This window comes from Felis catus, chromosome C1 (assembly GCF_018350175.1).
Source record: "Felis catus isolate Fca126 chromosome C1, F.catus_Fca126_mat1.0, whole genome shotgun sequence".
Taxonomy (NCBI): Eukaryota; Metazoa; Chordata; class Mammalia; order Carnivora; family Felidae; genus Felis; species Felis catus.
Window position 1 is genome coordinate 167,149,376 of NC_058375.1, and position 20,455 is coordinate 167,169,830.

General features: G+C 39.9%; 1 protein-coding gene across 5 annotated transcripts in view; it reads right to left on the reverse strand.

Annotated features, from left to right (window-relative positions):
• The window catches only part of SESTD1 (SEC14 and spectrin domain containing 1), a 157,817-nt gene extending 137,948 nt beyond the window's left edge, over window positions 1-19,869 (reverse strand). For 3 of the 5 annotated variants that reach the window (XM_023259511.2, XM_023259513.2, XR_002744865.2), the window contains exon 1: window positions 19,741-19,869. The gene's annotated coding sequence lies outside the window, so the exon portion shown is untranslated. Of the gene's footprint in view, window positions 1-19,389; window positions 19,525-19,740 lie in introns of those variants that run through there. The other 2 variants (XM_045034077.1, XM_023259512.2) reach the window with 2 other exon arrangements.
• Between the last annotated feature and the right edge of the window lie 586 nt (window positions 19,870-20,455).

Below are 20,455 nucleotides of genomic sequence, written 5' to 3' on the forward strand. Positions count from 1 at the left end.
GGGAGGAGGGATGGGCTAAATGGGTAAGGGGCATTAAAAAATCTACTCCTGGGGCGCCTGGGTGGCTCAGTCGGTTAAACGTCCAACTTCAGCTCAGGTCATGATCTCACGGTCTGTGGGTTTGAGCCCCACATTGGGCTTTGTGCTGACAGCTCAGAGCCTGGAGCCTGCTTCCAATTCTGTGTCTCCCTCTCTCTCTGCCCCTCCCCTGCTCATGCTCTGTCTCTCTCTGTCGCAAAGATAAATAAAAAAAAAAAAAAAAAAAAATTAAAAAAAATTAAAAAAAAAAATCTACTCCTGAAATCATTGTCGCACTATATGCTAACTTGGATGTAAATTAAAAAAATAAAGAAAAAGAAAAAAAAAGATGCTGAACCACAAAGCAAACCTCAACAAATTTAAAATAACTGAAATCACAAAGTATCTTCTAACAACAGAACCAAACTCAATAAGGGAAAAATAAAAGGAAAAATCTTCAACTACTTGGAAACTAAGTAACACACTTCTTGTTTGACCCAGGGTTTATTTAGAAGTCTCAAGGGAAATTTAAAATATGGTTATGCGTCTGACTTCAGCTCAGGTCATGATCTTTTGGTTCAAGGGTTCGAACCCTGCATCAGGCTCTCTGCTGTCAGCAAAGAGCCTGCTTCAGATCCTCTGTCTCCCTCTCTCTCTCTCTCTCTCTGCCCCTACCCCCCCCCAAAAATAAACAAAATAATAAATAAAAATAAAAATACACTGAACTGGATGACATCTAAAATACAGTACAGTTGCCCCTCAAAAAATGTTATGGTTATGGGCACCAACAGGTTACGGGCAGTAGAAAATCCACATGTAACTTTTGACTCTCCAGAAACTTTACTAACAGACTACAGTTGACCAAAAACCTTACAGATACCATAAATCAACAAACATGTCTTATCTGTTTTATAGATGTTGTAGTCTTACAATAAAATAACCTAGAGAAAAGAAATTAAGAAAATCCTAAGGAAAAAACATTTACAATACTGAACTGCACTTTTTGATAGTGTAAGTTTACAGTACCTGTTTTTAAAGATGAACTGTCAATCCCTACATCAATATTGTCTTACCCGATACAAAACTGTATGTGTTATGCACATTACTAACGCTAGACATCAAAGAGTGAGATAATATGAAACAAAGTGGCTACAAAATTATTACAGTAGTACAATATGTACTACAGTTAACTTTATGCAGTAATGATTTAATAATGCATCTTTATATCTTTATATTTGTTTAGTTTTTACTAGGAATGGTGCCACATATGGTCTGGAAGTACTTGTGTGCAGTAAGTTCTGATAAATTTTAACTTTTTATAAAAGATTTGTATTTATTTTATGTTAGTAAGTGATAAACTAGCATCTATCTATAAACTAGCATATCATCTTATGCATTTGTTACATACCTCTAATTTGTTGTTGTTGTTGTTATTTCTAGGCTACACAGTTTGTCTGCCAGTTTTTTCACACTGTCACAAAACTCCAAAAATTTTTCCAATATATTTACTGAAAAAAAAACCCATGTAAGTTGACCCACAGTTTAAACTCACGTTGTTAGGAGTGCCTGGGTGGCTCAGTCGGTCGGGCATCCAACTTTGGCTCAGGTTATGATCTCACGGTTCATGAGTTCAAGCCCTGTGTCAGGCTCTATGCTGACCACTCAGAGCCTGGAGCCTGCTTCCGATTCTGTCTCCCTCTCTCTCTATGCCTCTCCCCCACTCACACCCTGTCTCTGTCTCTCAAAAAATAAACATTAAAAAATAATAAGTTAAATAAACTCTTGCCATTAAAGGGTCAACTATATATCAAAAAGTGTGGAACACAACTAAAGCAGTTCTGTAGTGTAGTTTATAACATTAAACACATACATTAGAAGAAGAAAAATCTCAAATCAATAATCTAAGTTCCAATTCAAGAGAAGAGCGAAATAAATCCAAAATGAGAAAAAATAAGAAAAAAAAAAAAGCAAGAAGACATTAATTACCAATATCAGGAATGAAACAGGAATAGCACTACCAGCTACAGACAGCAAAAGGATAAGGAAATACTATGAACACTTCTAGCCACTTTGACAACTCAGACTAAGTGGGCCACTCCCTCAAAAAGCACAAACTACCACAATTCACTCAGTATGAAACAGATAATATGAATAGCTCTTTAAACATTATTAAGACAAATGAATTTGCAATTTACAAAATTTGAAAAAAAATCTAAGCCCAGATGGTTTATACTGGAGAAGTCTACCAAATGTTTATAAGGGAATTAATATAAATTCTAAACAACTACTCTAGAAAATAGAGAGGAGGGAACACTCCCCAACTGATTTTATGAAGCTAGCACTACACATTGGTACCAAAATCAGACAAAGACATGAATGTAAATATAAAAATTGTTAACCAAACAGTAAATAGTAGTTGGCAATATATAAAAAGATAATACAAAATGATCAAGTGGTGTTTATTCCATGCAAAGTTGGTTCAGTATGTGAAAATCAATGTAATCCACCATATTACCAGTGTGAAGGGGAAAAATTACAATCATATCAATTGTTGCAAAAACACAACTGGCAAAATTCCTCACCCATTCATCATAAAAACTTAGAAAAATATCAACAGAGGGGAACTCTCTCAACTTGATAAAGAGCTTGTACAAAAAAAAGTACAGCTAACATCATACTTAATGGTGAAAGACTAAATATTTTTCCCTAAGGAACAAGGCAAGTATGTCCACTCTCACCAATCTTATTCAATACAGTCCTGGGAGTTCTAATCAGTGCAGTAAGAAAATAAAATAAAAGGTATACAGATCAATAAATAAGATATGAGATTTGCCCCTCTTTGCAGACAACATATTCATCTATGTAGGAAATCCCAAGGAATCTAAAAACTCTTAGAATAGATGAGTTAAGCAAGGTTGTAGAATACAACATATTAAAAAAAAAAAAAAAAATCAACTGGGGGCACCCGAGTGGCTCAGTCAGTTAAGCATCTGACTTTGGCTCAGGTCACGATCTTATGGTTCATGGGTTCGAGCCCTGCATTGGGCTCTGTGCTGACAGCTTGGAGCTGGAGCCTGCTTTGAATTCTGTGTCTCCCTCTCTCTCTGTTCCTCCCCCCCTCATGCTCTGTCTCTCTCTCTCTCTCCTTTTTAATGTTTAATGTGTTTAATGTTTAATAAAAACATTAAAAAAATTTTAAACAAAAAAATCAACTGTATTTCTAAATACTAGTAACAAGTCTGTGAACACAAAATACACCTTTTATAATCACTCTAAATAATGGTATGCTTAAGTATTAATCTAACAAAACATACACAATACTTCCATACTGAAAACCACAAAATGCTAACGAGAAAAAACAAAGACCTATAAAACAAGGAGAGAGATACCATGTTCATGGATTGGAAGACACAATATAATAAAGATATCAATTCTCCTCATTAACACACGGGTTTCAGGTCCCTCTCTTCGAAATCCTTTGTAGATACACAGAAGATTATTCTAAAATTTATATAAAAAGACAAAGGAACTGAAATAGCTAAAATAAATTTGGAAAATAATAAAGTAGGAGAAATCAGTCTACCAGACTTCAAGACTTACTATATACTCACAGTAATCAAGACCGTGGCACTTGCAGAAGAACATATAGGTCAAAGGAACAGAAAAGAGAACCGAAAAATGGTACATGAATATGCCCAATTGTTTTTTAGCAAAGATACAAAATCAATTCAAGGGACAAAGATTGCCTTTCCCACAGATGGCAACAGAACAACTGGATATATATGGGAACAGCGGGGGGGGGGGGGGGGTGGTGGAGAGAAACTTATACAAAAATTAACTCAAAATGGATCACGGTCTTAAATGTAAAATAGAAAACTCAAACTTACACAAGTTTTCTAAAATCTTAGGAGTCAATTTTCAGGATCTATAAATAGCTACACTAGACTTGACACCAAATGCAGAATCCATAAAAGAAAAAACTGAAAAAGCAGCCTTCATCAAAATCAAAAACTTTTGCTCTATGAAAGACTATGTTAAGAAAACAAAAAGACAAGCTACAGAGTGGGAAAAAATTTCTTTCAAACTACCCATCTAACAAAGAATTAGTATCTAGAATATAGAAAACAATACTTGAAACTCCCAACAGTTAAAAAAAAAAATCCAAATAGAAAATGGGCAAAAAACATGAATAGTTCCACCAAAGAGGATGCACAAATGACAAGCACATCAAAAGATATTCAATGCCATCCAGCCACCAAGAAAATACTAATTACACCAATTAGTGTACAATAATTACACTGGGACCTCATCATGCACCTATCAGAATTGTTAAAATTGAAGTCAAAAACCAATTGTTGCCAAGAATGTGGAGGGAGGGGCACATGGGTGGCTCAGTCAGTTGAGTGTCCAACTTTGGCTCAGGTCATGATCTCATGGCTCATGAGTTCCAGCCCAGCGCTGGGCTCTGTGCTGACAGCTCAGAGCCTGGAGTAGGCTTTGGATTCTGCCTCCATCTCTCTCTCTCTCTCTCTCTCTCTCTCTCCCCCCTCCCCTGCTCACACACTGTCTCCCTCTCCCTAATTTAAATAAGCACTTAAAAAAATGGGGGGGGATGGTAAGGACCATTCAATGTATTAGTCTGCTAGGGCTATCTGCTATAACAAAATACCACAGACTGGGTTGGTTAAACAACAGAAATTTATTTCTCACAATTCCAGAGGCTGGAAGTCCAAGATCAAGGGGTCAGCAGGTTTGGTTTCTTCTGAGGCTTCTTTTAGCAGCTCACTGATGGCCACCTTCTCACTGCATCCTGATGTGGTCTTTCCTCTGCGAATATCCCTCAAAGATGTGTGCCCACATTTCTTCTTATAAGTACAACACTCAGATTGGATTAGGGCCCACTCTAAAGGCCTCATTTTAACATAAACTGCCTCTTTAAAGGCCTTATCTCCAAACAGGTACAGGAGGTGAGGAATTCGACATATAAATTTTAGAGGGAACAAAATGCAGTCCCTAATATTCATACATTGCTAGTAAAAATTAAATGGTACAGCCACCATGGAAAACAGTTTGGCAAATTTTTTTTTAATGTTTATTTTTGAAGTTGGGGGGGAAGGGAGGGGCAGGGGGACAGAGAATCCAAAGTAGGTTCTGTGCTGACAGCAGATAGAGCCCTGTGAGGGGTTTGAACTTATGAACGGTGATACCATGACCTTACCTGAAGTCAGATGCTTAACTGAATGAACCATCCAGGTGCCTCTGCAATTTCTTTAAAAAAAAAAAAAAAAAAAAAAAAAAAAACTAAACATGCAGCCATACAACCCAGCAACTGCACTCCTGATCATTTAGTGCAGAAAAAAGAAGACTCATGTTCATATGAAAACCAAACAAAAATGTTTGTGGCACCTTTAGTCGTAACAACCAATAACTCAAAAAAACAATCCAGATGTCCTTCAATGGGTGAATGTTTAAATATACTGTGGCACATCCAGTGTGAAATACTACCCAGCAATTAAAAAGGAATAAACTCTTTAGATACAAAAAACTTAAATGAATATCCAGAGGACTACAAAGAATGAAAAAAAGCCAATCTCAAAAGGTTACATACTACAGATTCCATTTACATAGCATTCTTGAAATGACAAAATTATAGAAAGGGAAAATAGATTAATGATTGCCAGAAGTAAAAAGGGGGTACGTGGGAAGGAAGTAGGTGTGGCTGCAAAAACAAAACAAAAAACTGTATCTTACTACAGATGGGTGGGAAATTTCACTGAAACCTTTGCACTTTCTGATATCTGAACGATGTGCTCTAAAAATAAATTAGAAGAATAATAATGATCAAATAGCAATGGATGGGGAGATATTAGTTACCATATGTAGAATGATTAAGGAGGGCCAGGCTCTGTGCTAAGCCTAAGCCCGATTTATCCTAGCTCCAACACCTATGCTTCCCTTCACCAGGCTATCCTCAAATCTTCAATGTCACAGAAAGTTAACAACCACAGTGTCCAGCATGATCCTGCACAGAAGATGTAAATTATAAAATTACCTCTCCTATCAACATTCTTACTTCCTTAGTACCTGATCTCAGCCAAGTATCAAGGGGGAAAGCAATAATTACCTGCTTAAATGACTCACACTAAGATATAAGTAACTGATAGGCTTAAATATTCTATGTACAAAAGCAGGTTAACTCAAATGGCATTTAAACAGAAACTGTATGTTTAAGATAGAATTAAAACTGTAGTCAAAGTGTTGTCATCTGTTTAATTCAGGTGCCCAAAAGCATCCACTCCCCATTTCTGATCTTGGGAGTTCTAGGTATTTTCAAAGTAAATTGAATACAAACCCCAAATTACAAAGCAGCAGTAGTAGTTTCCATCTCACCACAACTCAAGCTGTCTGGTTAGCTGCCCATCCTATAGAGAGGAAATATTTGGAATAGAGCTCTTATTTGTGAGTAAAGACAATCCAGAACCTGGTGAAAATCCATAAAACTCCACCTTTGTCTTCTCAGCTGCCTCTAAGCTTCCCTTTCCTGTGCCTTCTGAGTTCCTTCCCACCCCAGGGCATCCTTCAGACCTGCTGGCCCCAGGAGGCCACTGTCTTTCAGCCTACCCTATCAAAACAGAAAATGACTTAAAAAGGAAAGAAAATCTTTTAACAGACTTGTTTTAGAGTTTAAAGCATCTAGAAGAATGTTTGGTTTGAAGGAGTAGGAACGGTTTTTATTTTGCTGAGTCCTCCAGGAAAACCGCTTTCCTCCAGCTCCATGCTCGGGGGAACTGGGTCAAGAGTTCATAGGTAACATGAGCTCTACTTTGCCCTCTCCACTCTTTCCGCCTTACTTATTCAGAAGCCAAGAATCTCAAATTCTGAGCATCCAGATTCCATTTTTCATGGTGTCTACTTCCGTTTCCTGGTTTGACATCCCTTTCTTCTTTCAGAATTGTGGTCATTTTGTACCTCCTCCTCCCCTCCACCATCCCACAATCTGTTCATGCTTCAGAGTTCTTGGAACCTCCAATGTGTTAGGGGTAAAGCCGGGTGTGTACAGTCCATGAGGCGCTAGGTTAAGCTCATGAACTCCCAGACATGAAACTCAACTAAGGAAAAGAGCAAAAGGTCATCACACCCACTATCACCCCTATCCAGTAGATGGAAAGTAAGATTCAGCACTTTTGATTTTTACATGTACTTGGGGGTGGAGGTGGGGTGTTGGAGGGAGGCAGTTAACAGTAACAACCACCAAACAGCACATAATACATGATCGGAACAAAACTACCAACCGGCAATGATTATATATACTGGAGAAGGCAATGGTATGGAAATACTTCTGAAACTACATGTCAAAATTAATTACAATTATATACACAACTAATTACAATATATTTTAATTTTGGCCTAATTATTATACAAAATAAAGACATGAATATCATAACAGATGTGTCACGCTGATTACCTTTCAGTTTTACTCTAATGTAACTATAACCTTTCCTTCCAACCTCCACCCCTGCCTTCAGTTTCCTTCATTGCTGGCTTCAAATGTAGGATGGTGGCAATACCTCTTAAAACGTTTTTTTTTTTATTTTTTTTAATGTTTATTTATTTTTGAGAGACAGAGAGAGACAGCATGAGCAGGAGAGAGGCAAGGAGGAGAGGGAGACCCAAAATATGAAGCAGGCTCCAGGCTCTGAGCTGTCAGCACAGAGCCCGACACGGGACTCAAACTCACAAGCTGTGAGATCATGACCTGAGCCAAAGTCAGACGCTCAACTGACTGAGCCACCCAAGCACCCCACCTCTTAAACCTTTTTTTTTAAACTTTTTTTTAATGTTTATTTATTTTTGAGAGAGAGAGACAGAATATGAGTGGGGGAGGGGCAGAGACAGAGGGAGACACAGAACCGAAGCAGGCTCCAGGCTCTGAGCCGTCAGCACAGAGCCTGATGCGGGGCTCGAACTCACGAACCGCGAGATCATGACCTGAGCTAAAGTCGGATGCTCAACTGACTGAGCCACCCAGGCACCCCTAAAACTTTTTTAAAAACAGGGCACCTGGGTGGCTCAGTTGGTTAAGCGTCCAACTCTTGATTTCAGCTCAGGTGATGATCTCACAGTTTGTGAATCTGAGTCCCACATCTGGTTCTGCACTGACAGCATGAGGCCTGCTTGGGATTCTCTCTCCCCCTCTCCCTCTCTCAAATTAAATAAATAAATAAATAAATAAATAAATAAATAAATAAATAAATAAATAAATAAGTAAGTAAGTAAATAAATAAATAAATAAATAAATAAAACTTTTTAAAAAGCAATTACCAAGACACCATACTACCACACCAGAAGAGAGGTCAGCAACTTAGTGATCTACTTCTTAGACTGTCCATCTTGCAACCATAATATTAGTTCTAGTCTTTACGAGGTTCAAACTATTCCTTAGCTAGTTATTATAATTATTTCCCCCAACAACATTTTTTATCACTTTCCAGATAATAAAGTCCAAGTTACTTCACAAAACCATCATCAAAATCTAAAATTTTTAATTTTTTAAAAATTTTTATTTGTTTTTTTTTTTTTAGAGAGTGCGAGCAAGCACACAAGGGAAAAGACCAAAGGGAAAGAGAAAATGCCAAAATGGCTCTACACTTAGCACAGAGCCTGAGGGGCTCAATCCCAGGACCCTGGGATCATGAAGCTGAGACCATGACCTGAGCCGAAGAAATCAAGAGTCAGATACTTAACCGACTGAGCTACCCAGGCGCCCATTCATCCATTTCATTTTAAAAGTTAATTATTTTTTGAATGCTAATTCTATTTTTCAAAATTAAAAAGATAGAAAAGGATGCATTAAAAAGTCTTTCCTTTATTCCTGTTCCTCAACTATTGAGTTCTCACCTCCACAAAGTCATCCAGTGTCATCAGATTCTTATGTATCTTTCCAGAAACCTTTATGCATACATGTGCTTTCCCATCCATTTTATACAAACAATATCTCTAGGGGCACCATGAGATTCCATGCTATATACATATTCTACACCTTTCATTTTTCACTTCTTAGAGGTTTTTTTTCATATCAATACACAGAGTCATCTTCTTTTTTAAAAATAAACCTTTTGCTTTGGAATAATTTTAGGTTTACAGAAAAGTGGGAAAAAATGTGCAAAAAGTTCCTATATGTACCTTACCCAGTTTCCTCAGATGTTATCATCTTACTGTGGTACATTTGTCAAAACTGAGAAATAGACATCAATACATTATTGTTAACTAAACTGTAGACTTTATTTGGATATCATCAATTTTTCCATTAATGTCCTTTTTCTGCTCCAGGATCTCATCCAGAATACCACATTGCATTTAGTTATCTTGTCTCCTTAGTCTTCTCTGACAGTTTCTCAGTCTTTACTTGACAGTTTTGAGGAGTACTGGTCAGATACGCTATAGAGTAACTCTCAACTTGGGTTTATCTAATGTTTCTCTCATGATTAAAATGAGGATATGGATTTCTGAAAACAATACACAAAGTTGAGCTGCCCTTCTCAACATGTAATGTGAGGGAGTCCTTGATGTATTTACATGACATCATTGGTGATATTAACCTAGATCCCTTGGTTAAGGTAATGTTTGCCAGTTTTCTTCAATGTAAAGTTACTATTTTTCCCTTTCCGTATTTTGCTTTTTGAAGTCAGTCACTGAGTTCAGTCTACCCTAGAACTCAAAGGGGGAATTAAAGGAACTTTCTTTTTAAAAATGTAGTAGTCTTGGGGGCCTGGCTGGCTCTGTGAAGAGCATGCGACTCTTGATCTCAGGGTAAGTTTTGAACCCCCATGTTGGGTGTAGAGATTACAAAAAAAAAAAATCTTTATAAAAATAAAATTAAAAATGTAACACTCCTTAAGAAGGATGTACCATATATTGATCTATAGTTAGATGGCTTAATGTCAGTTAAGAAAACAGGCTCTGGTGCTACACTACCTGGGTTCAAATTCTTGCCTCTACGTTGTCTATGTGGTCTTGGGCTACTTATACTTGGCCTCTCAGTTTCTTTATCTATAAAATGGGAGTGTTAATAGCACCTACCTTATAGGATTATTGGGAGGATTTAATGAGAAAGTGTGTAAAGTGCTTAGAACAGTGTCTGACCCTATACCAAGTGTAAATAAATGTTCGCTGTTATTCACTTTTTTTGTCCCTACAAATACTGTAATGAATAACTTTGTATATGTTATCTTCCACACAGTGGTGGGCAGGTGGGTATACTATAAGAGATTTCTAGACATGGTTACTTGCCACTTGCCTTTGTAATTTTGGTAGGTATTGTAGCATTTTGCATATCCATCAAAGATCTAGGAGTACATCTGTGTTTCTATATCCATGTTACCAAATTATTTGGTATTTGTCAATCAATTGGTGCCTACTTTTATTATGAATTAATTTGAGCATCTTTTGGGGCACCTGGGTGGCTCAGTCGGTTAAGCGTCCGACTTCAGCTCAGGTCACGATCTCGCGGTCCGTGAGTTCGAGCCCCGCGTCGGGCTCTGGGCTAATGGCTCAGAGCCTGGAGCCTGCTTCCGATTCTGTGTCTCCCTCTCTCTCTGCCCCTCCCTCGTTCATGCTGTGTCTCTCTCTGTCTCAAAAATAAATAAACGTTAAAAAAAATTAAAAAAAAATTTGAGCATCTTTTTACTGAGCCATTTAAGAGTTAAGATTTTAGGGGCACCTGGGTGGTTCAGTCCGTTAAGCATCTGACTCTTGATTTCGGCTCAGGTCATGATCTCAGTTTGTGAGACTGAGCCCTGCATCAGGCTCTGTGCTGACAGCATGGAGCCTGCTTGGGATTCCCTCTTGCCCTGTCTCTGGTTCGTTCTCTCTCTCTCTCTCTCTCTCTCTCTCTCTCTCTCTCCCCCCCCCCCCCCCCCACTCTCTGAACAAATAAACTTTAAAAAAAATAAATGAAATGAAAAGGATGACAAAAACATGAACTAAGGCAAAGCCACTGGAAATAATACAGGAAATTAATTAGAATTTTAGGAGATAAAAAAATCTAATTAGGGGTGCCTGGGTGGCTCAGTCAGTTGGCATCTGACTCTTGGTTTCTGCTCAGGTAATGATCTCACAGTTTGTGAGATCAAGCCCCAAGTTGGGCTCTGTGCTATCATAGCACAGAGCCTACCTGGGATTCCCTCTCTCCTCTTTTTTTTTTTTTTTTTAAATGTTGATTTATTTTTGACAGAGAGAGAGAGCACAAGCAGGGGAGGGCAGAGAAAGGAGACAGAATGTGAAGCAGGCTCCAGGCTGGGGCACAGACCCGATGCGGGGCTCAAACCCATGAATTGTGAGATCATGACCTGAGCTGAAGTCAGACGCTTAACCAACTGAGCCACGCAGGTGCCCCTCCAGCTACTTCTTAATGCAGTGTTCCATGCAGCCACCATCAATCAAAGCTGGCCCATGAAATAAAACCCATTTGCCACATCTGGTCTCCACTACATTAATCTGTTTGCCTCGATATGTTCCTCCATGGATTTCATATACATACATGTAGGTACACACATACACACGTACCAGTATTTTGTTCTGAAAAGGATTAATGAGACTTACAAGAATACACAAACTGTAAAAAGTTAATAAATTTAAAAAACAAATGCAAAAGAATAAAGAAAACACCAAAAATGGTGCCAAGAAAAAGGCTAAAAATATGTACAGCATAAAATCACTAAGTCTGCTCTGGAGTGGGCCACAAATGACTTTGGCTTTCTAGTGGGCATCACAAAAAGGAAAGCCCAGTCCACAGTCCAGGAGATAAACAGAAAAGTACTCAAAATGGGAACTATTATGTGTATTTAGACCAAACAGTAATTTTTATAGAGCAAAGAGAACACTATAGAATGAACAAGATGAACTAGATATACAAGATACACAACTACCACTTCTCAAAGAGTTGGGAGGTTTCTGATAGTACCATCAAGAGATACCTACGGTATCTTATCAAAGACCAATGCAGCAAAACTGATTTTACAAAAAGCAAGCACAAGCTTTAAGAATTTGCTACGTGCTTTTACTTTTTTCCTTCAGTGCCTCCCTAAGTATAAACTCTTTGAAGACAAGAACCACGTTTTCTAACGATTACATATACCTCATGATGCTTTGTACTGTATTCCAAAAAGCATTCAATAATAGTGAGAATTTACATAGCACAATTCAAGCCTACTCTGATAAAAATTCTCTAAGTTAAACACAGGAATTCCCACTCCTACCAAATAGAATAAAAATGATAACTGAAGTTTCAAAAGACAGAATTTCTGGACCTTCTATACTATTATTCAATCACAATTTAATTTGTGATGTCCCAAGAGCAGTTTTTTTGTTGTCGGGTTTTTTGTTGTTGTTGTTTTGTTTTGTTTGCACATCCCTAGCACAAAACTTACAAAAAAGCCAGTCAATACCATGGACTCTGATCAAATAAAATGAAACTCATAGCAAAAGCTTTGGCAACCCCTATCAAAGGAAATACAGTATCACAACCTTTCAAGAACATAATCAATAGCTCTTTATAAACCAGCTGACAAAGGCAGGTTCATTTTTCAAATGACTCTGCAAGTCTGCAAGTAGACAACGAATTATAATGCAGATTTTCCCTACTTCTTTCCAAGAACCTGTAGTTTCTGTAAACACCAAGCTGTCAAAGAACTGCTGCTTCTGAGCTCTTCCATATACACACACACACACACGCACACACGCGCGCGCGCCACTATCAAACAGTCTTAGATTTCTCTGTATGACCATTACCTATTCCCTCTCCTCTACCTGGTCAAATTGGAAATGCAATGAAGCCTGATGAATTATTTAGGTAAAATGATTATCAACAATTCAAGTACTGTATTAAAAAACTTAAATTACTACTCTTAAGTATGGGCATTAGGATACATTAACCATCCTCTATTTGTATTTTATTAATGGAAATCATTAATAAATAAGTAGTCTCAGCCAACTGTGGTTGAGTTTTTTAATACATTTAGTATTTCAGTTTGCAGTATGCTTATTCAGAATTCCCTGTGCACAGGGGCACACCCTACCATCACCAGGAGAGGACAGCTCTAACAAGTGAAAGAACATAGATAGGCATGGGCAGGGGTTCCTCCAAATAAATGTCAGAAAACCCTGAACCTCTGTTTCATTAAAATGGGAAATAATCATCTCTATTCAATAGAATTATTGGGAGATTTAAATGAAGTTAAGATTTGTAAACTACCTACGAAATGCATATAAAATAGATGCTCAACACGTGTTCAATTTCTTGCTTTTTTTTTTTTTTATAGGTAAGGAAACAGAAGCTGAGCAGGTGATCTGTCCAAGGCCAATGGCTAGCAATTGTAAAACACAGGCTAAAAGTCTAAGGGCCTAATGTTCTTTCCACTACATCAAGCAGCATTAAAACAGCAGAACCCCGCACCGCATGTTTGTCACCGATGGTCAGGCAAAGAAAAAGAATTAACAATCAGAACACCTGGGGCACCTAAATGACTCAGTCAGTTAAGCATCCCACTTCAGCTCACATCACAATCTAATGGTTGGTTTCCTTGAGTTCCAGTCCTGCAAGGGGCTCTGCACTGATAGGGCAGAGCCTGCCTGGGAGTCTCTCTCTCTCTCTGCCCCTCCCCCACTCTCGAAAAATAAACTTAAAAAAAAATAATAATAAAAACAATATGAATGCCTATTAGATGCTAAACACTATGCTAATCTCTTTCTGCTCGTCTCCCGCCAAAATAGACTTTAAAAAATAAAAATAAACAACCTGAATGCTTTTTAGATGAACACTATACTTATCTCTTTCCTAACACCTACCCTATAAAGCTAATGTATTTATCCCATTTTACTGAGAGAAATTCTTAACTTGTCCGAAGTCACAAGGCTAATAAGTGATAATGCAGGATTAATCCAGGTGTGTTTTCCCCACTAACCTGTCTCAAAACTGTGCAGGTATTTAAAAATCACTGTCTATTGGGCCGCCTGGGTGGCTCAGCCGGTTAAGCGTCCGACTTCAGCTCAGGTCACAATCTCGCGGTCCGGGAGTTCGAGCCCCACGTCGGGCCCTGGGCTGATGGCTCGGAGCCTGGAGCCTGCTTCCGATTCTGTGTCTCCCTATCTCTCTGCCCCTCCCTCATTCATGCTCTGTCTCTCTCTGTCTCAAAAATAAATAAACTTAAAAAAAAAAAAAAGCTGCTGAGAATTCAACTCAGTTTTTAAAAATCACTGTCTACCAAAATCAAATTCTAAATAACCTGGAAATTTTCATAGAGCCTTCTAATTTATTAGTGGAAACCATCCATAGCTCCACCATTCCCTCTCCTTAAACTTGTTCTTGATAAAGTAAAACAACTTATGGTAACTACAGTGACAAATTTACATTTGTATAACATTACAGTTTAATATTATAGATTTGTCAATTTTTATTAGATACAACTACTGAGATTTTTTCATACGCTAGCTCACATCTCGTTTTAATACTTTCAAGACTCCTATGAGGTAGTGATTATTACCATTTTACAGATAAGAAAACAAGTTTGAACAGAGAAAGTCTTCTCTATGGTTATACAACTAGTAAGCATAGGGCCTTACCCTGGACCTCTCTAAGAGAAAAGCACATATACTCCTGCATCCACTGCTTCAGCTAACCATTTGCTTTTCTCAACTTACTCATCAGAGCTAAGGGAAGGGAAGTGTGTATATGGAAGGATTCTTTCCCCAAAAATGTAATAGAAAATACGGACCAAAACTCAACAGAACAAGAAAAACAGGAAGAAGTTAAAAGGTTGTCTCAGATCTCTTCCCTCCCCCAAAGTTATCAGGGAATTTCTAATAAATGCTTAAGGGCAGACATTTTTAAACTATTCCAGAGCACAAGGGAAAAAAAGGAGAGTTTTTCAATTCATTCTTAGAAGGCGGCTTAACTCTGACACCAAAACCAGGCAACGATAGCAAACCAAAAAGAAAACATAAATATTCTATTTATCCTTTGTGACTATAAATGCAAAAATCTTAATGTATATAAGTATAAAAACTAAGGAAATGTGTAGTACAATCCCATCTGTAAAGGGAAAACCACTGTGAATGTATGTATGGTTGGATATATTTATACACACGTACACATTAATCAAAGATACAGGTGGAAATATAAACCCTAAACGTTAACAATGGTTACCTGGGACAGGAATGATCTTGGGGGTGAAGGAAAGGACGGTGACAAGAAGTTAAGGGAGGTTTTCAGCTTTTACTGAATATACCTACATACTACCTGAATTTTTATAATGAACATGCATCATGTCTTCCATTAAAATATATAAATGAAAAGCACAGCCTAAATACTCATTTGCTGTATCTTCTCTATTTGTTACAATGAAAACCAATTCTTCTACTTACTCATTGGGCATTCATTTATTTAACATGGAGGGGGGTTGCAGCTCCTATGCATGGGCACTGAGCTTATAAGCACTTGTGCCAGCCACCAGGTATTTACACCCTATTGTTTTTTTAAGTAAACTCCACCCCCCCCCCAAGGGGCTTGAACTCAAGACCCTGAGATCAAGAGTCACGTGCTCTACCAATGGAGTGAGCCAGGCACCCCTAGGGCCTTTTTTTTTTTTTTTAACCCAGGATGGAACAGTTACTTCCTTCCATAAGATACATGCTGAATTTTAAGTCAAGTTGCAATTTTTACCATTTATTATTTTTTTAGGTCATGTGTCAGGGGTAAGAAATTTTTTTTTTTCTGGAATTTTTACTGCCTTTATTCTAAAAAACAGCACCAGATCATTTTTATTGAGTTTTTTTTTTTGGGGGGGGGGAGATTAAAAAAATTCATTTGTATTCATAGTGCTGGACACTATGTTGGACAATGGATATGCAAAAATGAATAAATAACATATGGCTTCTCCCTACACTTAAGGAGCTGTAATCTTGCATACCTATGTCTGATACAGAGTGCCACATAAAAACTGAAATATGTACCTCAGTAATCCTGCACTTCAAGATGAAACTGGCAAACTGCCCTGCTCAAAAATAAGTTAATTTCAGTTTAACCCAGAAAATTTTTAACATTTATGAAAAATGGAAAATTATTCAATTATTTTAAGATAAAGGGAACATATCAGTGGGAGAACAGAACAAGGAAGCTGTAGGGTAATATAAAACACAACGTCTCAGTGAAGAGTGGGTTCTAGGATTAGCTATGCCACCAAGAAGCTGTTACTAGGTTTACTCTTTCTGGTTGCTTCTGTATAGGAAATATGGAAATCATATCTACCTTATTAGGACAGGAGAAAACAAAGATTTTATTTTTAAAAGAATAACAAAATCTAGGGGCTCCTGGGTGGCTCAGCTGGTTGAGCATCCAACTTCGGCTCAGGTCATGGTCTCACAGTTTGTGGGTTCGAACCCTGCATCAGGCTCTGTGCTAACAAACAGCTCACAGCCTGGAGCCTGCTTCGGATTCTGTCTGCCTCTCTCTGCCTCTCAAAAATAAATAAATGTTAAAAAAAAAATTTTTTTTTAAATAACAAAATCTGGTGAATATGAGGCAGTATGGTCACAGGACCTGTGTTTTGTTGTTTGATTTTTTATTTATTTTTCCCCACTGTGTCAATGATTAGCCGAGCAAATTTGCAAACACAATTTAACTTCTGTATGCCTCTTGGAGTGGAAAGAACGGAGGAAGATCTGAGTTTACATTCAAACCCTCCTACTAACTCTAAGGTTAAAAAACAAGCAATTTATTTAACCTTTTTGCACCTTAGCTTCCTAGCAGTAAAACATGGATAAACTTACCTTACAGAATCATTTCAAAGACTAAATAAGAAAATACATGTGAAAACAAACTTAGAAACCATTATAAAATAGACATTTTGTCTAAATAAACAAATGGCCAATATGAACATGAAAAGATACTCAACATCATTAGCCATTAAGGAAATGCAAATGAAAACCACAATGAAATACCACTTCAGACCCACTAGCATGGCTGTCATCAAAAAGGCAACATTAACAAGTCCTGGAGAAAATGGAACCCTCATATTTTGCTAGTGGAAATGTAAAATGGTGCAGCCATTGGACAATAGGAGTTTGGTATCATAAGGCCCAGCAATACCACATCTCAGTACACACCCGAGAGAACTGAAAACACACGTCCACACAAAAATTTGTAAATGAGTGTTCACAGCAACATTTCTCATAACAGCCAAAAAGTAGAAACAACCCAAATGTCCATCAACTGATAAGAGAATGATCAAAATGTGTCATACCCATAGAGGAAACATTATTCAGCCATAAACATGAAGTAGGCAAAATGCACAATATGGATGAACCCTAAAAATATTATGCTAAGTAAAAGACACAAATGGCCACATATTTGTATGATTCATTTTATATCAAACATCCAGAACAGGCAAATCTCGGGACAGAAAGTAGATCAATATTTGCCAAGTGCAGGAGAAGAGGAATGAGAGTGACAGCTAATGAGGAATGAGAGTGACAGTTATGGGGTAAGGGGGTTTCTTTTCAGCATGATGAAAATATTCTTGAATTGGTGATGTTTGCACTACCTTGTGAATATACTAAAGCCACTGAATTGTACACATTATAAGAGTGAATTCTGTTGGTGTAAGAATTATATCTCAATTAAAAAAACTATTATAAAAATTTAAGTTTCTGCTCCTCGTCATCAGTCAATATTCTACTTTTTCCAAGAGGTTGTTCCTGTAGCTTGTAACAGCTATGAAAAGCTCTCTGAAGTCAGATGTGATACAGATGAATGGTATTTTTAGTAAAACTACTAATCATTCCAGAGAAACTTTCCACAGATCACATTAATTTGGTATAACTTTATTTCTTCAAAAGAAAAGTCCTTATTAATAGCAAGTTTGTTTGTAGGGAGTAGAAAGAGCTTCAAGGAGTCTTTCCAGAGTACACTGAAAAAAAACCAAATAGGTCAGAATGTAACACGTTTTTCTGCTTTTTTATAATAAGTGGACATTTAGTTTTCAGATACGCCCCTGCCTATCAACTAAAACCGAAGTAGATGGAACTTTGCAACGTCTACCACCTTTCATGTTCTGTTCTCCTGCCACTCTGCTAAATCCATCAGGGGTTCCTAATCTCCATCAATTACTCCTTCCCATTACTCTTCTCAGGGATTAAAATGCTTAGCAAACTCTTCAAATGCAATCAATTCATTCCTAACGTTGAAGGAGTTTATAGAGTTAGGCCCAATACTTAAGGTTAAATTTAGTCTATGTTGCTTGAATAAATACACGGCAAAATGATTTCCTGGGGTTTGGGATAGAAAAACAATCTATAGAGTTGTGTAATGCTTTCTAAGTCATTGGGAATTTTTTCATGTATTGGGTCATGGGGCAAAGACAGTCACCAACTTTTGTCCACAAAAAGTATTATGTATAAAAACTTCCTGGTTCTAGAACAAAGAGGCATTTTATTGCTCAAAGCACAAGTAAGATATTTTCCTTCCATTTAGTATTGTTATACTAAAATAGCATACCAACAAAACCAGCTAGGTAACAGCATGACCAAGGTATATGAACAAAGATAAATTGTTTTTTATTAAGTATTCTTCCTGGGGAGGGGGGGGGTGGGTTAGAAAAAAGTTCTTCACACGTACGAAAATAATCCCAGATTAAGCCAAAGAAAACCATGTGGATTAATATTTCCCAAAACGGGCGGATTTTGAGTGGCAATTTTGAGAGTTTGTCAACCTATGCCAGGATGTGTTGTGGGTATATTTGGCACGGACAAAATGTGCAGCAAGAGGTGACCTGTCAAACAGCTGCTGTACAGTTACTCCCTCAAAGAGCACTTCCAACTTCTGGGATAATGTCTGTGTAGGAGAGAAAGACGTCAAAGCACCAAGAAAACCACTTGCTGTCAGAGCAGCAGCAAGTCCAAACCGTGCATCCCAGGTCGAAATCCCACCCGCAACTTCACGAGCCGGCCAGACTGCGGCTCCTTTCTACTATCAGTCTACCTAACGTATAAAAAATAAATACATAACCAGAGATCCTTGCCAACCCTCTCTTCCTTCTCTTTGTGACTCCTCCAAAGGCTGAAGGGATGTTAACAGCCTGCAGGCCCAGGGAAAGCCAAGCCCCACGCCGCAACACAGGCATCCAGGAGCCTCGCCACGGCCCGGGGGCCTCGGGCGGGCGTCCCCCACCCACCGGGCAAGGCTGGTCACTGGCCACACAAAGAAGCCGGCTGCCAGAGCCGGCCGCCGGGCTCGCCCCGGGGCCCGGCGCCTCCGCATGTGGTGCCCGCACGCCGGGAGGACAAGACCCGCCGGAAAATGAGGATTAACGCCCAAACCTGTTGCATGATGCGTGTCCCTTTCACCCAGAAATGAACAAGGGTGCTCGGGGAGGGTGGGGAGACGAGAGCGGCCGGGTAGTGCGGAACGAGGCCGCACCCGGCAGGCGGCGCGGAGGCAGAGGCCGCCCGCGGGGCTCCCACCTCGGGCGCTTTGTCTGCGGTGGCGGCGGCGGGGCGCGGGCGCCCCTCCCTCAACCGAGCGGCTCCACCGCCCCGCGGCCCGCGCCCAGGAAGAAAGCCGGGCCCGCCACCCCCGCCTCCTCCACCCGCCCGCGCTCGCCGCCCGGCCGCGGGGCCTGCGCGCTCCTCCCGCCAGGGCCGCCCGGGCCGCGCGGCGGCCACACTCACCTGGCTGGCGCTGGCGCTCGCGCGGGCGGCCGGCAGCTCCGGGGTTGGTGGGGAGGACGCGGGGACGCGAGCTAGGCGCGGGCGGAGGCGGAGGACGAGGCGGGAGGAAGGCGGGCCGGGGGCGGAGCGGGCCTGGACGGCGGCGGCGGCGACTCCAGCCACTCGCGGCAAATCGTGTCCCGGCCCCTCCGTGCGTCAGGCAAGGGGCGGCGGCGCGGGCGGCCTGGCGACCTCCCCGCATCCGCGGCCCGACCCGCGTCCGCGCGACCCCGCGCGCGCGCGATTAGCGGCGGCGCAGCGACCCCGCCCGGCGCGGAAGGGGGCGGGGCGGGCAGTCCCACCGGGGCTGCGGTGGGGGTGGGGCGAGGAAGGGGCCTCCGACGCACCCCGGCTGACCCCGAGAAGCTGGCAGCGCGCGGGGCTCCGCGCTGCCAAGCCCGCAGCGGTGTGGGCAACGATAGGAGCACTGGGGCTGGAGTCTGGAAGCCGGGTCTTAAGGAAAGACCCCGCTACTTGACGGCTTGCAAATCGTTTCCTTTCTCTGTCCTCAGCCTGACACATATAGGTTTGAGTATATGGTCTCCAAGATTTTCGAAATTCTAACCTCCATGGTCTGGAGAATGAAGGCAGCTGGGGGGAAATGGGTCGTAGTGAGGAAAAGCTGGATTCAGGGCATTTGTTTTTCTTTGGGGATTTTTCTATTGGGCGACCCAAA